A 22,112-nucleotide genomic window follows, 5' to 3' on the forward strand; every position below is an offset into this window, starting at 1 on the left:
TGCTTTTTGTGAATCACAAAGACCAGTGCTTTATATCAAGCCATTTAGATTTGGGGTATGGAGCAGTGACTTAAAAAAATTAAATTTTATTTTCAGAGATTTTTTCTATTAATTGTTTACATTTATTTTAATTGTATATTCTGAAACCGCTACAAAAAGGCATGAAATAATTGTTTAAATTTTAATTCGTATGGGTCAAAATGTATGTTAAACTACCTATCGTCGCCTTCACAGTCGTTGTTATGTTTGAGCCGATTGTTGTGGCCACTTGTTACCAAGTATGACTTTCTTCTCCAGGGACCGATCTCTCCTGACAACATGTCCAAAATATGTGAGATGAAGCCTCGCCATTCTTGCTTCTAAGGAATATTCTGGCTGTACTTCTTTCAAGACAGATTTGTTCATTCTTTTGGCAGTCCGTGGTATATTCAATATTCTTTGCAAATACCGTAATTCAGTGCCTTCAATTTTTCTTTAGTCTTCCTTATTCATTGCCCACCTTTCGTGTGCGTATGAGGTGACCGAAAACACCATGGCTTGAGTCAGGGGCACATTAGTTTTCAAGGTGACATCTGTGCGTTTGAACACTTTAAAGAGGTCTCTGGCAGCAGATTTGCCCAATGCAACGTGTCATTTGATTTCTTGACTGCTGCTTCCATGGGTGTTTATTGTGGATCCAAGTAAAATGAAGCCCTTAGTGATGTCAACATTTTCTCCGTTGTCCTGATGTTGCTTATTGGTCCTGTTGTTAGGCTGTTGGTCTGTAGTCTTTGATTTTCTTCAGTAAATGCTTTAAGGCCTCTTCACTTTCAACAAGCGAGATTGTATCATCTGCATATCTCAGGTTATTAATGAGTCTTCCTCCAATCCTGACGCCTTATTCTTCTTCAGACAGTCCAGCTTCTCGGATTATTTGCTCAGCATACAGGTCGAATAGGTATGGTGAAAGGATACAATGGAGATGCACACCTTTCTTGACTTTAAACCATGCAGTATTCCTTGTTCTGTTTAGATGACTGCCTCTTTTTCTGTGTACACGTTTCTCCTGAGAACAATTAAGTGTCCTGGAAATCTCATTCTTCCCCATGTTATCCATAATTTGTTATGAGCTGGAGTAGGTCTCAGAAATAATGTGCCATTTCTTCCAGTTGGTCCTGCACGGCTGCCTGCTTCCCTAGGTGGTAGCAAGTAAGGCCTGTCTCAGAAACACTCCCCTCCTCACTAAGCATGATTCTTCACACTGCTCCATCTTCTTTCCCGTGTGTGTTTCCTGCCCTCCTCAGTGGCTGGGGAAAATGATAGTAGTCCACTATGAGATTTATTCTTTTATTATACTTTATTTTATCATTTGTTTTTATAACATAGTTCCGTTAAAATCAAGGGTAATAAAAATGTTTGTGTGATGGAAGTGGATAATCCCACCCATTGTGTCCATCTAAAGTTTCATGAGAAAACTGTGCCCACAACAGAGGGCTCCCACTCCTCTGGCTCACTGTATTTTCTCCTTGTTTATTTGCTCTTCCCTCTTTCCTGATGCATGCATGGGACCACTGAGCTTCAGGACTCCACAATTCTGCTTTTCATACCAGTGTTACTGTAATCTTGGGTTCATGGGCTGCCTTGCCACAGATTTACTCATTCTGTTTCTGTTGATTATTTCATTACTTAAAAATCTCTCATGAATTTTTCCAGAAGTACATTCTATTCCTCAAAAACTTGGAAGCAATGGGAAAGTATGCAATAAATAACAAGAAAACATACGTAATGCATAGAATAAATTACTAACGTTCCGATATGTCTGTTATCTTACTTACATTGGCATGTATGTGTGTTAGAGTCTCTGGTTGGTGCAAATGGTTAATATCTTGAGCTGCTGACAGAAAGTTGGAGTTCAGGTCCACCCAGAATTGCTATGAAAGAGAGGTCTGGCAGTCTACTTCCGAAAACTCAGCCATTGAAACCCCTATGGAGTACAGTTCTACTCTGGCACGCTGGTGTCATCATGAATCAGAACTGACTCAATGGCAACTGGTTTTATGTGTGTATTAGCACACACATTTATGTATATTAACACGGATATTATATCCTGATATTTTCATTCATCATTAGTCTTTTCTCATGATAATTTTTTTTGTTTTTTTTAATGAGAGCATTAAATTACTTTATAATATTCTGTGTGCATGTAGTATATTTTTTTTAACAATTTGAACTATAGTTGCAATAATAAATGTGCATGTTTCTAGTAATCTTCAACGTATACTTACATCTTTTTAACATACATCTCTGCCATTAAATCTCTTTGTTTAATTATTGTTTAACACTCTTTACGCCTAAGAGATGGTCTCAGAAGCAGCCCTGATCAGTTTTTCTCCCTCTTACTCATGAAGCTCCTTAATGTATCCCAAGGTATCAACTACGAAGGATTTTACGTACTTATCGTTTATTTTTCATTCAGTCAGTATATTCCATGGGCCAGAAGTAGTCTATGTTATGCAGATACAGTGGTGAAAGGTACACACTGCCCCTGTCCTCATGAAGGGGACAACCCAGTGCAGGTGGGAGGGGCACTGGGGAAATGCAGCTGAGAGCAAGGACAGACAACCCTCCAGGAACCACACTGGACTTCAGAGAGGCTTGTTGGCTGCTGTTCACCTGGCAGGCTTCTAGATACCCGAGTACCCTTGGGCTTGGTGCCTGTTCCTCTCTCTATTGACACCCTCTCTCTAGGATGCCTCAGTGAGTTTACTGCTGTCTATTTGTAGCTAAGGACGTGAGGTTTATACCTCCATCCATTCAAACTCCTCCTGGGTCCAGACTCATATATTCAAATGTGAGCCTAGCTCTCTGTATTGACCTCTTTAGGCATTATAATGATACATTCCTCATATGGCCATCATGAAAAGCAAACATGAAAGAAAAAGCACAGGAGTGCCTGGCACCAGTGTAGGTACTCAATGAACATTAGCTGTTGGTATTATCCTTGACATCCCCATGTGGGGTGAAGTTTTATTACCTGACATCTCCATGTGAATATCTAACACCTGTACCATGTTATCTAGGCTATGAAACAATTCTTGGTTCCAACCACCATTCTTTTCTTATCCATGAATTTCTCAAGGCTTTGGTGATGGGATTGTGTGTTTTTCCACACAATGGACTTGATTAGGAATGGTTGGCCAGGTCCTACACAATAAATTGCTCTAGCATTCCTTTGGGTGACCATTGAGACAAGTTTCAGCCAACGAATGTAGCAAAGAATTGGAACCACTCTCAGCTGTTCATGCGAGTACTCTCAATCCAGAATATCTGGTAAGTCGACTGTTAGGGATTGAATTGTGTCCCTCCAAAATGTCTGTGGAAATCCTAACCCCTGTACCTGTAAATCTGACCTTGTTAGGAAAGAGGGGGCCTGCTTTTATTATGTGAATGAGGTCATACCAATGTAGGGTGGGTCCTAAGCCTAACTCTTCTTAGTTATAAAAGGAGCAGAATACACACAGACTCAAACAGGTGAAAAGGAAGACAGACAAAGAAGACAGATGCTTCTAGAAGGCCAGGAACACAAATGATTGCTGGCATCTACTAGAAGCTGAGGTAGACAAGGAAGGACCTCCCACTACAGCCATGCCCTGAATTCGAACGACCACCTGCTAAACTGTGAGAAAATAAATTTCTGTTCTTTAAAGCCATCCAGTTGTGTTATTTTTTGTTATGGAGGGACTAGGTAACTAACACACATAAGACCCGTTCTTATAAGTTCAGCCCAGTGCAGAATAATTTTCTTCCCTCCTTGGTCTAGACCACCCGAACCTGCTCTTTCCCTATCAGTGTCCTTTGCTTTCACCTAAGAGCTATGACAGAGTCAGCTTGATGCTGATGCATTGAAATTTCAATTTATTTTTTATTTATGATTACTATTAATTCCGGTATTTTCTACAGTTTTCAATGGAGACAGTCCTATAATCTATGAATAGCAGTTATACTTTTTCTCTTTTTGTACTAGCTTACACTTCCGGTGTTCAATGTTTAATAAAAGTAATGATAGAAGCACCCTTATTTTATTGTTTATTAATTTTAAAGAGAATGTCCCACACGTCACCATGAACTATCATGCTAGTTGTAGTTTTCCACGTTCGGGAACTCCTTTTCTGTTCCATATTTGCTCCTAGTCCTTATCTCTCCATGTGATTGGATTTTATCAACCTGCTTTGCCCCCATCTCTTGAGGTGAGCATATGTCTTCTCTTCTTTCACCTATGCATGTGGTGAATGAAATTACTAAATCTTTAACGTTCACTCAAATTTGTATGCCTACATGATCATGGCATGTTACGTGGTTTATACTTTGCTGGATTTCCTTTGCTGGCATCTTACGTAGAGTTTTGCATCTCAGTTACTGAGTGTGCTTGTCCTCTAACTCTTCTTCTACCATCCTTCTCTAATTTGTTATCATTTTTAAACTAGCCTTAAGGATCAAGTTAGGGGAGTATCTCATGGTTTTCTAATCTCTGTTGACTATGTACAAGATTAAAATGACTGTTTCTTGCATGTTTGCTGGAACCTGACTGGAAACGATCTAGGTCTGCCGTTTTCTTTTTAGGGAGATCTTGAACTACTGACCCATTTTATTTAGTGGTTAAAGGCATCTTCTGGTGCTAATTTACTTAGAAAAAATTCTGATGCATGTTCTAGGTTGCTCGAATCTCATCTTCAAATATTGATTATCAGGGCTTGTAGCCTCATGCAAGGCAATTCATCAATCCCAGATTTCCCCAAAGTCAGGCTCTGCAACTCTTCCCGGTACCAAATTCCCTCATTTAAGACTTATTTGCAAAGAGACAACAGTATGCTATCTACGCGGTTGTTTATCCGCAACTTTCTTGAGTCCATAATGTGAGGATACAGTCTTCTAATACTTTTTTTGTAATTGTTCTCTTTCTTATTTTTTTTTTTTTTGCTTTTTTCACTGCCAATAACCTCCCCCCCCCGTCTAGTAGTTTTAAAGTTGTGCGTTTCAGGTTCAAGTCTGTAATCCAACTGAGCTTCTGTGTGTGCTGCATGTGTACATCAAAAGAACACGCTTCTAGAAGCAGAAAGCAGGCAGTGCGACTGTTGGGTGGTTGGCGGGGGAGGGGGAGGGGAGCTGCTGCTCAGAGAGGGCTCCCAAGGGAGGCACGAGATGCCGGGCTGCCCACTGCAAGCCCACAGGCTCCAAGGAGGAGGAACCTGAGTGCGCCATGAGCCTTTTGAGACAGGCCCAAGCCCACCCAGCCGGGTGCTAACCTCGCATCCGCCAGGCTTGCAGGTTCCACCAGGACTAGGGAAGCCTAAGGCCAAGGAGGGCAAGGTCTAGGGTCTGGACCTGAGAACTGGTTCTGCCACTTGTGATCGCAGCGCTTATGCTGGAAAGGAGGGCAGAAAGCATATCGCAACGTGTGTCCGGACGATGACCCAGAACGGGGGAGTTGTGGTCACCCACGGACTCTGGGTCTGCATATGGAGGCCCCCAGGGTGCAATTCCAGGAGCAGAAGGCAAAGCCACAGAGGCCAAAGTGCACCTCGCCGATGCTTCCCAGGGGCATTGCCCCAAATATGGGGAGCAGTCCCTCCTCTGGGCTAGGGACTTTGTTTCCTCCATTGTCATCACTGACTGTGAGCAGACTCTAGTCTATGCAGACTAATGAGGAGTTATCAAAATGAGCTCCAAACTCCAGATTTGAGTTAAGGATCATAAATTAACACAGAGAAATACGACTTTAGCAATATGTGACTGTTTGAAGCCCAAGTTGCCTTAAAACACGGAATTTCAGTCTTTCAGCTCCTCTGCTAATCTAGTGACTAAGAACAGGATCTCACTGGAGCTCAAAGATGTGGGGCACTGGGAATACTCTGGGTCTGTCTGCTCACGGCTGATTGCCTGATCCCAGTTTTATTATACAGCTTAAATACAGACCAGAAGAGGAGTTTGGGGCTTGACACCTGACGTCTTAACACCAGTTCCTGTTTCTTGAGGAAGGAAGAGGTAAAATAAATCAGCGTTTACTGTGTCCTTCTCCATCCCCGGAAGTCTTCATGAAGACCCTCTCAGGTAAGGATTGACAGGGAGTGGCTTGGTTTACTATTTGACTTTGTCCTTCAGTCACTTTGTTTATGTCCTGCATGTAAACTATTATGCATTGACAGAAGCATTCTAATTCTTATGCAGAAGGACTAGACCTGCTGCAGAATGACTATATTGTGCCTCCCTTGGGCACCCCTGTCTGCGCAGCACCCCCCACCCCCAACTGCCCAACCGCCTCTCTCCTGGCATTCTGCTTCTAGAAGCATGTTCTTTTGATGCAGAGATGCAGCACACACAGAATCCCAGCTGGATTACAGACTTGAACCTGAAGACCTTATGCAGAATGACTATTTATGAACCCCTAAGCTTTTTTTTTTTTAAGCTTAGTACTAAAGCAGGTACTTACTCCTCAGAGAAGGCCCTGGGGGAGGTTGATACATGCATTCCCCAGTGCTCCTGCTGCTCTAGAAGTGCCTGAAATGCCTCTCTGGGAAAGGCCTTCAGATTAGGCTCATGGCCCACGTGGGAATTCAGGCCTATTTTTCTGTTAGAACATCTCATTTCGCTCTGAAAATTTTATTATCCAGTTTATTCACCAGACATGAGTACAGACATCTCATATTTTCAAAATAATCCCATTCTCTAATACTAATTTGCCACCAAGAGTATATTCCAAAGTGTTTCCAATAGGCTAGCAAGTCTATCCAAAGAGGGGAGTCCTGCGCCATGTTGTGCAGTGACAGCAGGGTTGGCGTAATATGTTTACCCAGATACCTACCACTTTTTAAAAAATTTTTATTGTGCTTTATTTGAAACTTTACAAAGCAAATTACTTTCTTGTTCAGCCATTTATACACAATTGGTTTGTGACATTGGTGGCAATATTCATGATGTGTCCATATTCTCTTCTATGCTCCAGTTCCCCGTTCCCATCCGCCATGATTCCTGTTCCATCCTGCCCTCTTTTCTGTGCTTTTGGGCAGGTTTTGCACCTTTGGTCTCATACACACGATTGAACTAAGAAACACTTTCTTCACGTGTGTTATTGTTTGTTTTGTAGACCTGTCTAATCTTTGGCTGAACGGCAAACTTCAGAAGGTACTTTCGACTTTGTTGCTTTCCATAATTCCTGAAATTCCAAGTCTACCACCTGAAGAACTTCCTTAGTGTTTCATTTAGAACAAGTCTGGTGGCGATGAATTCTCTTAAGCGTCCTTCACCTGAGAATGTCAATATTTTTCCTTTACTCATGAAGGAAATAACAGCCTATAGAACACTGGGTTAATGTTTCTTTTCTTTCAGTGTTGAAAAAATGTTGTTTTCACAGCCTTTTGGCCTCCATGGCTTCTGATGATGAATACAGAGTCATTCCAATGGTTTCTCCTGTGTGAAATGAGTTGTTTTCTCTCTAGCTTCTTTGAAGATATTTTCTTGGTCCTTGTTATTCCACAATTGACAGTGAGGCATTTGGGTGTAAAATTATGTGAGTTTAACTTGTTGGAGTTTGCATAGCTTCTTGAATCTGTAAGTTTATGTCTTTCAACAAATTGGGAAAGTGTTGAGCCAGTATTTCTTCAGATATTTTTTTCTACACTATATATTTTCTCTACACCTTATGGAATTCCAATAAATAAATGTTAGGTATTTTTGGATTTTTTTGAGGCTCTGTTCATTTTTTTTTCAATATTTGTCCTCTGTTTTCAGATTGGATATTTTCAATTGAACTATTTTCATCTCATTGATCCTTTTGTCTGTCAACAGCATTCCGCTGGTCAAGTGAATTTTTTATCTCTATTTTTCCTGTCTAAAATTTTCATTTGTGAATGGTTTCTATGTATTTTTCTATTTTTCTAAGGTGTGACTGTTACTTCTTTGAGCATGGTTAAAGTAGCTTTTTAAAGTTTTTGTCTATGATTCTAAGACTATGTCTTACTTCAATCTTACAGAAAATGTCGATGTTGTTTGTTTTAGCAATCACTTGACCCAGTTATGTTCAGGCTGCATGTTCTTTCCCAACTTCTGGATGCTGTGGCTCAGATGTCAGTTCAGATTTTGAAGACTTTGCAATGATATTTGGATGTAATCTATGGGAGTGTCACTCAGTCTGGGACCTTGTTGGTGTTCTAACCCATAATGCAGTTCTCAAAGGATTGATCTACTTCTTGGGGTCAGAGGAAAGCATATGCAACTATGGGAGTGGAGGGGGGTATGAAAAACAACTTTATGGTATCCCTCTCTTGAGCCACCTGGTCTCTGTCTCTCTGAGGCTCTCTGATGTCTGAGCAGCTACCTTCCTGGTCCACTGGCAAGAATGTTGGGCTTTAATCTCTTCATTCTGCCGTGCAATTAAGTGACTGGGTCTGCCTATGAGGCCAAATAACGGTAAGATGGAGAAAATGTAACAGAGATTCCTCTATATTATTTCGTCCTTATATACTTAGGTCAGAGAGAAGGCACACTGTTTCTGGTGATACTTCCAAATGGGTATGGAGAAAAAGGCATTAACAGGTCGATAGCTGCATACTAGGTGTTATGGATTAAACTCTGTCTTCCCAAAATGTATATATCAGCTTGACTAGGCCATGCTTCCCAGTATTGTGCGATTATCCACCATTTTGTCAGCTGATGTGATTTTCCAATGTATTGTAAATCCTACCTCTATGATGTTAATGAGCGAAAATTTGAAGCAGTTATGTTAAGGAGGCCGGGCTCAATCTACAAGATTAAGTTGTGTTTTAAGTCAGTCTCTTTTGAGATATAAAAGAGAAAAGAGCAGAGAGACGGGGGACCTCAGTACCACCAAGAAAGAAGTGTCAGGAGCAGTGCATCCTTTGGACCTAGGATCCCTGTGCTGAGAACCTTCTTGTCCAGGGGAAGACTGGTGACAAAGACCTTCCCCTAGGAGTGACAGAGAGAAAAAGTCTTCCCCTGGAATTGGCACCCTGAATTTGGACTTATAAAGCCTCCTGGACTGTGAGGGAATAATTTTCTTTGTTAAAGTCATCCGTTTGTGGTATTTCTGTTACAGGAGCACTAGATAGCTAAGACACTAGGTACCAGGAGATGTACATTTCCCAGCTCTTTCACTCCCAGGGACACTATGACTAAGTAGCCATTGCCATAAATCCATGTGAGCAGACTATTCTGATTACTGCTTTGACTCTACTGTCTGTTATGGTAACCACACCCACCTTGTCTTTGTTCATTGAGTGCCACCACTTGGCTGTTACCACCATGGGGTCCAGTCAACTGCATTGTAGTTAGGTGTCTTAATTCAGTTAGGGCAGTTCTCACTGTGGACTCTTACTTACATAAAATAGCAACCACAGAAGTCTTCAATAATGCTGGGGCTTGCTGCACAAATTTGTACCTCACTGCTATGGTAAAAAGAGAGCCCTCTGGGCACTCCGTGTGTGGGTCTGTGGGTCCAGCCTAATAAATCCATTCTAACCTGCCAGTTTCCCTCAGCCTTTGGTTACCTTCTCCTACAGTATACAATGGCAGATCTGCCATTTCCACTTGATTTATTGTAGGCCACCACTTAATCCATGCTTCAGTAAACCAACCAAATAAACTATGAGATCCTTTTCTAACCTCTGAAGCTGAAACACTGAATGAAGAATCTATGCTTCCTGGGTCTATATCAATAAACTTAGACTAATCCACCTTTATGTTGCTTGCACCGTTATCCCACACCCATAATAGCCATTCCCACACATATTCACCAGGTTTCTGTATATATATATTAGAAAAATCAAGTAGTTCTTTTGGAGTTTAGCATACCTTCTCCTGGGTCACACTTCATAGTTCACCTTTTGGGGCTTGTTGGGACTGAAGTCTAGGTATAGGTCTAGAAGCAAAAATGGGCAGTGGCAGTGGGATGTTCAGCCGTGTCTTATAAGACATCTGCCTAAGGTGATGCCCCAGGCAATGCCCCAGATACCACCCCAGGAGATAACTCAAACAAGACACTTCAGGCACAGCTGGGGTAATCTCATCAGATGGAGGTGGAAGGGATAATTGTTTTACTGGGAAGGGTGCCTTAGCGGCAGAGTTAGAGAATCTCTTCAGATGGGAGTAAGAGGTCTGGTTCTGTTAGGAAGAGCGATTCAATAGAAATTGGAGGTTCATTGTCCCCCGCTTCCTGACTGTCTGCCCATATGTCCTCATCCTGAGTTTCAGGATCCCATTTCTTCCCAATCAGTGCCCTCACTCTAACTTCAGACACCATTTGAGGCTGGATATTCAACTAGCGCTTTAATTCAGTCACTCTTATGATAAGAATCTGAGTTTATTTTTGGCAGCATTAGCCTTGTTACTATAAGAAATATGGTTTTCTTTCTGGGCACAAGTGGCAGCTTTCAGATCTTGTATGTGGTGCTTCAGCTTTGAGCCCATTTCTTTCATTCACCAGTGTGGCTAGCAAAAGCAGGACTAACCAAGCAGCTTCCTTATTATTCTTATTCTGACAAAATTATAGAAAAGTATCAAATATGTAATCAGGCAGAGCCTTGTCTCTCACAAATATTTGATCCAGTGGTAGTAGTATTTTGCGTATTTCTATTGTCACCTCCCACCATGGATTAGCAATAGCCTGTTTACTACTGGAGACAGTCATCAGTGCCTTTAAGACTAGCCAGACTTGAGAATCAATTCAGAAAACTCATCCTTAAGATTTGGTTCCTCTAGAACCACAGTAGGTACCAAATGTCTTAGCCTGGGATCTCTAGAGATGCAAAACTAGTGAAGAGAATATATATATATATATATATATATATATATATATATATATATATATATATATATGGAAACCCTAGTCGCATAATGGTTAATAGCTATAGCTGCTAACCAAAAGGTTAGCAGTTCGAATCCACCAGGCGCTCCTTGGGAACTCTGTGGGGCAGTTCTACTTTGTCCTGTAGGGTCACTATGAGTTGGAAACGACTCGATGGCAATGGGTATATATATATATATACACACACACATACACGCATACATATGTTAGTTGTGGCTGTTAGATGCCATCGATCCTGTGTAAAACAGAATGAAACACCACCTGATCCTGAACCATCCTCACAATCATTGCTATGTTTGAGCCCATTCTTGCAGCCATTGTGTCAGTTCATGTTGTTGAGCGCCTTCCTCTTTTTTTCTGACCCTCAGCTTTTCCAAGCATGATGAGCCTCTCCTGGGACAGGTCCCTCCTGAAAATATGTCCAAGGCACGTGAGACGAAGTCTCGCCATCCTTGCTTCTAAGGTGCATTCTTGGTGTACTTCTTCCAAGATGGTTTTGTTTATTCTTCTGGCAGTCCATGGTATATTCAGTATTCTTTGCCAACACCATATTTTAAATGAATCAGTTCTTCGGTTTTCCGTATTCATTGTCTAACTTGCTCAAGCATGTGAGGTGATAGAAAATATCATGGCTTTGCTCAGGCACACCTTAGTCCTCAAAGTGACATCTTTCTTTCTCAACACTTTAAGGAGGTCTTTTGCAACAGATTTGCCCAATGCAATACATTGTTTGAATTCTTGACTGCTGCTTCTGTGGGCATTGATTATGGATTCAAGTTAAATGAAATGCTTGATGACTTCAGTATTTTCTCTGTTTATCATGGTGTTGCTTACTGGTCCAGTTGTGAGAATTTTTGTTTTCTTTATGTTGAGGTGTAATCCATAGTGAAGGCTGTAGTGGTTGCTCTTCATCAGCAACTGCTTCAAGTCCTCTTTACTTTCAGCAAGCAAGGTCGTATCAGCTGCATATCATAGGTTGTTAGTGAATCTTTCTCCAAAACTAATGCCATGTTCTTGTTCTTCGAGACCAGCTTCTCAGAATGTTTGCTCAGCATACAGATTGAGTAAGTATGGTGAAAGGATACCACCATGACACATAACTTTCTGATTTTAAACCACAGAGTATCACCTTGCCCTACTCAAATGACTGCCTCTTGGTCTACGTAGATATTCCGCATGACTACAGTTAAGTGTTCTGGAATTCCCATTCTTTGCTAAGCTATCCATAATTTGTCATGAGCCACACAGTTGAGTGTGCTTGTGTAGGAAACAAAAATAGGTAAACATCTTACTGATATTCTCTACTTTCAGCCAAGATCCATCAGACATCAGAAATGATATCCCACATTCCATGTCTTCCTCTGAATCCAGCTTGAATTTTTGGTAGTTGCCTATCTGTGTACTGCTGCAACTGTTTTTAAATTATATTCAGCAAAATTTTTCTTGCGTGGGATGTTAATGACATTGCTCGATAATTTCCGCATTGCGTTGGACCACCTCTCTTTGAAATGGGTACACATGTAGATCTCTTTCAGTCATTTGGTCAGGTAGCTGTCTTCCAAATATATTGGAATAGTCAAGTGAGCGCCTCCAGCACTGCGTCCCTGTGTTGAAACATCTCATTTGGTACTCCATCAGTTCCTGGAGCCGTGTTTTTTGCCAATGCCTTCAGTGCAGCTTGGAGTTCTTCCTTCAGTACCATCAGCTCTTGATCCAATGCTACCTCCTGAAATGGTTGAATGTCGACCAATTCTTTTTGGTGTATTGAGTCTGTGTATTCCTTCCGTCTTCTTTTGATGTTTCCTGTGTTGTTCGATATTTTCCCCATAGAATCCTTCCTTCAGTATTGCACCTAGAGGCTTGAATATTTCCTTCAGTTCTTTCAGCTTGAGAAATGCCAGGTGTTTTCTTCCCTTTTGGTTTTCTAACTCCAGATCTGTTCACATTATTATTATCATACTTTGTCTTCTCCAGCTTCGCTTTCAGGTATTCTGTTGAGCTCTTTTACTTTATTTTTCCTTCCATTCTCTTTAGCTACTGTACATTCAAGAGCAAGATTCAGAGTCTCTTGTGACATCCTCTTTGGTCTTTTCTTTCTTTCCTGTCTTTCTAATGACTTTTTGTTTTTTTCATATATGATGTCCTTGCTATCATCCCACAACTAATCTGGTCTTCGATCATTAGTGTGCAGTGCATCAAATCTATTCTTGAGATGGTCTCTAAATTCAGGTTTGATATACTCAAGGGCATACTTTGACTCATGGACTTGTTTTAATTTTCTTCAGCTTCTACTTGAACGTGAATATGAGCAACTGATCATCTGTTCTGCGGTCAGCCCCTGGCCTGATTCTGACTCATGATATTGACCTTCTCCATCATCACCTTCCACAAATTTGATTCCTATCTATTCTGCCTGGAATAGTTCATGAGTATAGTCACCATTTATGTTCCTGACGAAAGGTATGTGCAATGAATAAGTCATTGGTCTTGCCAAATTCTATCATGTAAGCTTCATTGTCATTTCTATCATCAATACCTTATTTTCCAACTGCTGATTTGTCTGCTTTGTTTTCAACTTCGCATCCTAATTACGTAATTATCAGTACATCTTGATTGATTAATGCATCACGTTTGATCAGTTTCAAACTGCGGAACTTGGTAAAAACCTTCAACTTCTTCATCTTTCACATTCATGATTTGTGTGTAAATTTGAATAATAGTCTTATTAACTGGTCTTCCTAGTAGGCCTGTGGATATTATCCTATTGTTCGTAGTGTTCTACTTCAGAAAAGATCTTGAAATGTTCTTTTTATCGATGAATATGATGCCGTTCTCTTCAGTATCTCAATCCTGGCATAGTAGAACATATCATTGTCTACTTTAAAATGTCCAAAACCAAGCTATTTCAGCTCACTAATGCCTTGGATTACTGACCTTTATGCATTCCATTTCATTTTTGATGACTTCCAATTTCCCTAGATTCATACTTCCTTCATTCCACGTTCTGATTATTAAAGGATATTTGCATCAGTTTCTTCTCATTATGAGTTGTGCCCATCAGGAAACGTCATTAAACTGGGATCTACTTTGAGGAGGTAGCTCTTCCCCACTTGTATTTTGAGTGCCTTCCAACCTAAGGGGTTATCCTCTGTCATTCAGTCAGACAGTGTTCCAGTACTATTCGTAAGATTTCACTGGCCAGTTTTTTTTAGAAATAGATCACTAGGTCCTTTTTCCTAGTCTGTCTAAATCCAGAGCTCCACTCAAACCAGTCTACCATGGGTGAACCTGGTGGTATTTGAAATACCGGTGGCATAGCTTCTAACATCACAGCAACATGCAAGCCACCACAGTACAACAAACTGACAGAAGAGTGGTGGGAGTTAAAAATAAGAAGAACCAAAAAGAGTGCTTCTTCCATGTCTGCTGATTTAGAGGAACCATGAAAAATTGTCAAGTGAAGAGTGATTCAGAGGAAAACATGGGTAGAATGTGACCTAATTTCCATAAAAACAAACAAATGAATGTACTTACATGTGTCCAAGCAAAAAGAAGTGTGTAAAAGGGTACATATGTATCTTTGGACACTGGACACTTTGGGGGAGCAGGTACAATATAATTATGTGGGGATGGCTCTTATTATAACTTCTGTATACAAATCTCTGTTGTTAAATGTGTTATAAGAATGTAACATCTTTTAAAGTTTAATAACATCATACGTGTATGTGTGTGTATTTGAAACATTTTTTTTTTTGACTATTTTATATATGTGTTTTTTAGTTATCTAGTGTGGCTATAGCAGAGATTCCACAAGTGGATGCCTTTAACAAACAGAAACTTATTCTCTCACAGTTTAAGAAGCAAGAAGTTTGAAGTCAGGACACCAGCTCTAGGAGAAAGCTTTCTCTCTTTGTGGCTCTGGGGGAAAGTCCTTGTCATCCATCTTCCCCTGGCCTAGGAAATTCTCAGTGCGTGGACGCTGGGTCAAAAGGACCTGCTCCACTCCAGGCACTTCTTCCTTGGTGGTATGAGGTCCCTCTCATTTCTGCTCACTTTTCTCTTTGTATCTCAAAAGAGACTGACTCAAGACTCACCCTTATCCTGTAGATTGTGTCCTCCCTCATTAACCTAACTGTCTCTAATCCCGCCTCATTAACATCACAGAGGTTAGAATTTACAACACATAAGTAATCACATCAGATCACAAAATGCAGGACAACCACACAATACTGGGAATCATGGCCTGGCCAGGTTGACACACATTTTGGGGGACACTATTCAATCCATAACAATAGAGAAAACACTGTCTTCAATGCCAGATTCAGAGACTTTTATCCATTTGTGAAGGGCAAACACAGAAATTGAACAAAATTCAGACCAGCGAATTATTGCTTGCTCTTGTAACTAATGAATTCTTCTGGTCTCTGTACCTGGAAATGGCCAAAAAGAATTCTGTGAGGATTAATTCAGTTATTGCTAAAACATCTACTGCATTTGCATGTCTACAGGTAAGGAAGAATGCTTGACACTGTCTGTGATTCATTAAGTAACACAGGGACCCTTAGACTATTGTTCTCCTTCTCTGATATGTCACTATCACCTTCTCCCCTTGTTGCTCTCCTGAAAAACCCACACTTGTATATTCTAGGCTTTTATCCAGGATTGAATTTGCAGGAAGTTAAAGATATATCTTTGAAAGATAAAGAAGACTTTGGCCACATTGTCTTTAGACAGTCGAACTTCCCAGCCAACCTCTGTGCAGGATGGGAATTCACAATCCCTCCTACTCAGTACCTCTGAGCAGGACGGGATTTCTGTTTCATTGTCAGGAGAAGGCGGAATTCACCCCTCTTCAGAAAACTTACTTTCCTTTGCCTCAAACTGTCCCTCTCAGGATCTGTCACGGTCACTCTGAGAAATTCACATGGGCAGCCTGTATGGAAGTGCCCATCCTAGAGGCCCTGCCCTCCCTTCCTTGCTCCGTAGGGCTTCCTCTGACACTTGGGGTCGCATCTCCCAGGGAGCACACACCTCTGGCACTTCCAGGGATTCCAGGCCCTGGGATACTGTGGATGGGACTTGGAACTCAATCTGTTTCTTCCCATCCTCACCTTTGGTTATCTGTGTTCTGTCTTCACCAGATTTAGGAGGCCTTGTCTTCTCTTTGCTCGTTTCATCTCAGTCAGGCTTTTCTATTCCAACTCTCTGATCTCAGAACAGATCAGGTTAGACCACAGAAAAGAGAAAGACCAAGCAAACATCACTGATCTGTGCAGAAGCTGCTGGGAAGGGATTCGATTCTCATTGGTTTAGGGTTTTATGCCCACTGCTCACCGGCAGGCAGGTTCCCCCCAGAGTCTGGCTTCTGTCTGCTACCTTGTACTACAAAGAACTCAGTGACCAGCCCACCTTCACAATCACACCTCCCTTAGAGCTATCTTTGCAGAGGCTCTTTCTCAGACTTCCATGTCCCACTGAAATCCTATTTCTCTTTCCTTACAGACATTATGCTCATTCTCAGGGCCCTGAGACCTCATCTGCAGGTAAGTCTTGTCCTCTTCTCTCCTTGGCGGGGGAAGCTTTTGAGTGGGCCTCATGTCTTCGGACAGCTATCCTGGGGCTTCTTCCACCCTGGTGCCGTAGGGCTGCATCTCTCTTTGTACTAGAGGGGGCGTGGAAGGGGCACAAGGCTAAAAGAGGATGGATTTTCCAGGTGAGGTGAGTTTAAGAAGCTTGAATGAACTTCTTCCCTGAAGGGTGCATATTTTGCAGTCCAGACATCCTGCTTCTCTCAGTCTAAGAGTCCTAGCACGTCTTCAGGTGCTTTCTCCTTTGACCCTGAGGCCATGCCTGCAATCTCTGCAGCCAGGCCTCCCACATGTGTAGCAGCACCAGTAGGTGTGGTAGATTCTTCAGCCCCTGTCTCCTGCTCCAGATGCTCCTGGAGGTGCCTGGCTCTTCTTGCCAGGACTCCAGGATGCTGACCAGGGACTCAGTGTTGGTTAAAGGATGTCGGCCAGTGACCACGTGTCCTCATTTCCTTTGAAGGCTTAGGCTAGTTGCCTGGGCAGAAGACAGCCAAGGTCAGTCTGAGCCTAGACACCTAGTGACCTGTGACACTGCAGCGAGTGACAGGTGTTAATTTCCATGCTCAGGTATCCGCAGGTGGCGGATTCAGAGTGGTCGGAGGAGAAGTGTAACTAGAGATCACACACTCATGAGGGCACGGGCCCAAGGTCAGGGAAAATAGCTGAGGTCGTGGAGCTCTAGCGGAGCCAGTCTAGGGCACAGGTCTCCCTCCTGTATGTGGCAAAGAGGCGATCCATGTGCCGCCTTCTGCAGACTCTGGACTTCTGGGGCCCTGGTTGTCCGGATTTCGGCCTTGTGTTTGGAGAAGTGACGTGCATGCAGTGTGCCACCGGGGGCTGTGGCCCAGCAGAAGCAAAATCTTGACAATGGGGGCTTCAGTTGACTTTGCCTGTGCTCTCCTTTGGCTGAGTGACATCGTGTGTTTCCTAGCAGGTGAAGGCATTCGTGGAGAGAGGCGGTTTCCGTGCGTGCAGGCAAAGTGTGTGCTGAGATGAGTCGCTGGAGACTGGGGTGGACTCCTCAGACCCAGGATAGGCCTCTGGCAGGTATATGTCAATGTTTTCTGCCCATGGCACTCACCCGGATATTTGCATACAATGTTATCAGTGGAATTAGTAGTCTCCAGAGAGGCTGCCACATGTCAGCAAGCTTCACCTGGCCAGGTCCGCCCAGGATGTAGCTCCCCAATCAATCACTACTCTCTAGACCTTCCAGATAGACTAGCAGATCTTCTCTGCCCATGGGCAACCAGTAGAGCCAGAGGCCTTCTCTCTTTGCTCTTTCGTCTCTAGGCATTCTATCAGGCATTCCAAGCTGTGAAGTGCCTGGGAGGAGAAGGAAGAGATTTCAGAGAATGAACACATACAGAGAGACAGGCAAGAGACGGTGAGTGGGGATGTCTTGCCTACTGATATCCTCAGGAAAGTGGGAAAATTGGACCCTGGCCTGCTATGACAATGCCCTGAAGCAGTCCGCACCAGGGGCTCCCTTGTGCCTGCATAGCCTTTCCCAGGGTGTGCTCAAATCCTGTGGCCACTAGGTGTCCTGGGTCACAATGGAGGGCCCTGTGTCATCTGCCTGTTGGGCTGGATCTCTGCCATTGGCTGAGTCTTGTCACCAGGCCCATCATAAGCTCTGCCCACTCTTCCTGTGGGGGGACTGTCTCCATGGTGATGGCAAAGAAGCCTGAGTTCCGCCCACCTGGCCTTGACTTCACCTACCTGGCCTGCTGACCCTCACTCAGACCTCTGTGTTGATCAAAATGAGTGTCCGCCAGTGGCCAGGTGTCAGCATCTGGGATAAAGGATTGGGGACCTTGCCTGGGGCAGAAGGCAGCCTAGGTCTGTGGGTACCTGGAAGTCTTGTGACTTCTGCCGCTGCTGCCAGTGACAGATGGTGACTCCCACACTCACATATCCCCTGGTGGCAGAAGGATAGTGATGGGCGGAGAAACATGGCTCCGGAGCACACTTTAAATGCGGCACCAGCCAAAGGCCAGGGCAAGGAGTGGACGTCGTGGAGCTTAATTGCAAGCCAGTGAAGGGCCCAAGGATTTCTCCTATATGTGGCAAACAGGTCATCCGTGTCCCCACGTCCATAAACCACTGGACTGCAGTGCCAGACTGCCAGGATTTCGGCCTTGCCATTGGAGCCCGTCCACATACGCTGCGTTGCACCGGAGGCGGGGACATGTAGACAGCAAAAATTTGGAAAATGGCATCATCTCTTCAATTTCCCTAGCATTGGCCTTTTTCAGTGGCATGCTTTGTTTCCTAGTAGGATAAGGCACTGACGGAGAAAGGCAGGAGTATGTGTGTAGGAAAGGTGTGTGCCGAAAGGGTGACGACGTTGAGACCACGTTGGGATCTTTAGTCCCAGGAAAGGCCCCTGGCAGGTGTGGGTCAATGTTCTCTGCTCATCCGAGTTGGCGGGGGAGGTTTTCACCAAACAAAGCAGCAGTGGAATTATTCATAGCCTGAGAGGTTGCATCTGCCCACAAGCTCCACCTGGCCAGGGTCCGCCCCTACTGTATTGCCCATGTCAATCAACAGAAGCTAAGACCTTCCAGAGAGACTACCTGCTATTGTCTACCCACCGGGAAGCGGTCCGGCCAGAAGCCTCCCCCGTTTCATCTCCAGGCTCTCTGTCAGGCCCCTCATACTTGTGATGTGTCTCAGGGGTAGAAGGAAGAGATTTCTCTGAATGAACACATCCAGAGAGGAGCCATAGATGCTGAGGAAGGGCGCCTTGTCTACTGATATCCTAGCGTAAGTGTAAAAGAGGTACCTGCCTGCTGTCCCAGTGTGTCGAACGTGTCCACATCAGGGGTTGGCTACTGTAAAATTATTCCCTGGTGCCCTCGATTTTGTGGCCAAAGACACGAGGGGCCGTTGTGTGTCCATGGGTACAATGGAGGGCTCTGCGGAACGGGCTGGTTAGGCTGGACTTCTCCTATTGGCTCAGTGTTTGTGACTCGTCCCCGTCAGAAGTTCCGCCCAGCCTTCTGGTGGCTGTCTCCATGAGGATTGGGAAAGAAGCCCTAGGCCCCGCACTCGGCCTTCACCTGGCCTACCTGGCCTCTTTACCCTCATCTAGACCGCTCTGTGCATGAAAGAAAGGATGTCGGCCACTGACCAAGCATCCTCATTTCCTTGGAAGTATTAGGCTCCTTGCGTGGGCAGAAGACAGCCAAGGTCAGCCTGAGCCTAGACACCTAGTGACCTGTGACACTGCAGCCAGCGATAGATGTTGATGTCCACGCTCAGGTATCCGCAGTTGACGGATTCAGAGTGGTCAGAGGAGAAGTGTAACTAGAGATCACACACTCATGAGGGCACGGGCCAAAGGTCAGGGAAAATAGCTGAGGTCGTGGAGCTCTAGCGGAGCCAGTCAAGGGCCCAGGCCTCCCTCCTGTACGTGGCAAAGAGGTGTCACCTTCCGCAGAGTATGCTGCCACCCGCAGACTCTGGACTGCTGGGGCCCTGGATGCCCGGATTTCGGCCTTGTGTTTGGAGAAGTGACGTGCATGCAGTGTGCCACCGGGGGCTGTGGCCCAGCAGAAGCAAAATCTTGAAAATGGGAGCTTCAGTTGACTTTGCGTGTTCTCTCCCTTGGCTGAGTGCCATCCTGTGTTTCCTAGCAGGAGAAGGCATTCGTGGAGAAAGGCAGATTCCATGTGTGCAGGCAAAGTGTGTGCTGACATGATGAGACCCTGGAGACCAGGGTGGACTCTTCAGACCCAGGACAGGCCTCTGGCAGGTATGTGTCAATGTTTTCTGCCCGTGGCACTCAACCGGGTATTTGCATACAGTGTCATCAGCAGAATTAGTAGTCTCCGGAGAGGCTACCACATGTCAGCAAGCTTCACCTGGCCAGAGTCCACCCGTGATGTAGCTCCCCAATCAGTCACTACTGTCTAGACCTTCCAGATAGACTAGCAGATCTTCTCTGCCCATGGGCAACCAGTAGAGCCAGAGGCCTTCCCCCTTTGCTCTTTCGTCTCTAGGCACTCTATCAGGCACTCCAAGCTGTGAAGTGACTCAGGGAGAGAAGGAAGAGATTTCAGAGAATGAACACATACAGAGAGAGAGGCAAGAGATGCTGAGTGGGGATGTCTTGCGTACTGATATCCTCAGGAAAGTGGGAAAATTGGACCCTGGCCTGCTCTGCCAATGCCGTGAAGCAGTCCACTCCAGGGGCTCCCTTGTGCCTGCATAGCCTTTCCCAGGGTGTGCTCAAATCCTGTGGCCACTAGGTGTCCTGGGTCACAATGGAGGACCCTGTGTCATCTGCCTGGCGGACTGGATCTCTGCCATTGGCTGAGTCTTGTCACCAGGCCCATCATAAGCTCTGCCCACTCTTCCGGTGGGGAGACTCTCTCCATGGTGATGGCAAAGAAACCTTAGTCCTGCCCACCTGGCCTTCACTTCACGTACCTGGCCTGCTGACCCTCACTCAGACCTCTGTGTTGATCAAAATGAATGTCCGCCAGTGGCCCGGTGTCAGCGTCTGGTATAAAGGATTCGGGACTGTGCCTGAGGCAGAAGGCAGCCTAGGTCTGCGGGTACCTGGAAGTCTAGTGACTTGTGACGCTGCTGCCAGTGACAAATGGTGACTCCCACACTCACATATCCCCTGGTGGCAGAAGGATAGTGATGGGTGGAGAAACATGGCTCCGGAGCACACGTTCAGTGGGGCACCGGCGAAATGCCAGGGCCAGTAGTGGACGTCGTGGAGCTGTATGGCGAGCCAGTGAAGGGCCTAAGGATTTCTCCGATGAGGCAAAATGCAGATCAAGCCAAGGAACACAAAGATAAAGCAGCTGAAGAAATTAAAAAGGTTACTCAAGAACATAATTAAAAATTTAATAAGCTGTAAGAAACCATAGAGAGACTGCAATCAGAGATTGAGAAGATTAACAATAAAATTACAGTTAGAAAACTCAATAGAAAGTAAGAAGAGCACAATTGAGGAATTGGAAGGCAGAATTACTGAGATTGAAGATCAAACTCTTGGGACTAATATATTTGATGAGAAAGCAGATAAAAGAATTTTAAATGAAGAAATCCAAAGAATCATGTGGGACTTTATCAAGAGAAATAACTATGAGTGATTTCAGTACCAGAACAGGGAGGGCTAACAGAAAATACAGAGGGAACTGTTGAAGATTTGTTGGCAGAAAACTTCCATGATATCATGAAAGATGCTCATCGAATTCCACATAAGGTAGATCTCAAAAGAAAGTGACCGAGACACATAATAATCAAACTTGCCAAAATCAAATATAAAGAGAATTTTAAGAGAGGCTAGGGATAAAGGAAGTCACCAACAAAGGAGAGTAAATAATAAAAAACTTGGACTACTCAGCAGAAATCATGCAGGCAAGAAGGCAAAGGGATGACTTACACAAAATATTGAAGGAAAAAAATTGCCAGCCAGGAATCAAACCATAACCCTGGCCCTCTGGCCCTCTGGCCCTCTGGCCCTCTGGCCTTAGCCCTCTAACTCTAGCCCCTAAGCCCTGAGCCCCAAAGCCCCTAAGACCCTAAGCCCTTAGGTCCTAACCCCCAAGGCCCTAAACTCTAACCCTAACCCAAACCCTAACGCCTATACCCTAAACTCTACAACCTAAACACCTACACCCCAAAACACTACACATCAAAACCCT

The 22,112-nt window shown here is 44.1% G+C and overlaps 2 long non-coding RNA genes across 5 annotated transcripts in view; one reads left to right on the forward strand and one right to left on the reverse strand.

Moving 5' to 3' along the window:
• LOC135229559 (uncharacterized) overlaps nt 1–22,112 on the forward strand; it is an 847,392-nt gene that overhangs the window by 326,945 nt on the left and 498,335 nt on the right. For 3 of the 4 annotated variants that reach the window (XR_010320246.1, XR_010320245.1, XR_010320247.1), the window contains exons 3-7: nt 5,940–6,087; nt 13,141–13,315; nt 16,358–16,398; nt 17,375–17,490; nt 17,737–20,203. This is a non-coding gene — a long non-coding RNA (uncharacterized LOC135229559). The remainder of the gene's footprint in view (nt 1–5,939; nt 6,088–13,140; nt 13,316–16,357; nt 16,399–17,374; nt 17,491–17,736; nt 20,204–22,112) is intronic. The other variant, XR_010320248.1, reaches the window with a different exon arrangement.
• Nucleotides 1–22,112, reverse strand: part of LOC135229561 (uncharacterized) — a 690,153-nt gene that overhangs the window by 197,364 nt on the left and 470,677 nt on the right. The gene's annotated exons all lie outside the window — the stretch shown is intronic.

The sequence above is a fragment of the Loxodonta africana genome, unplaced genomic scaffold (genome assembly GCF_030014295.1).
Source record: "Loxodonta africana isolate mLoxAfr1 unplaced genomic scaffold, mLoxAfr1.hap2 scaffold_39, whole genome shotgun sequence".
Taxonomy (NCBI): domain Eukaryota; kingdom Metazoa; phylum Chordata; class Mammalia; order Proboscidea; family Elephantidae; genus Loxodonta; species Loxodonta africana.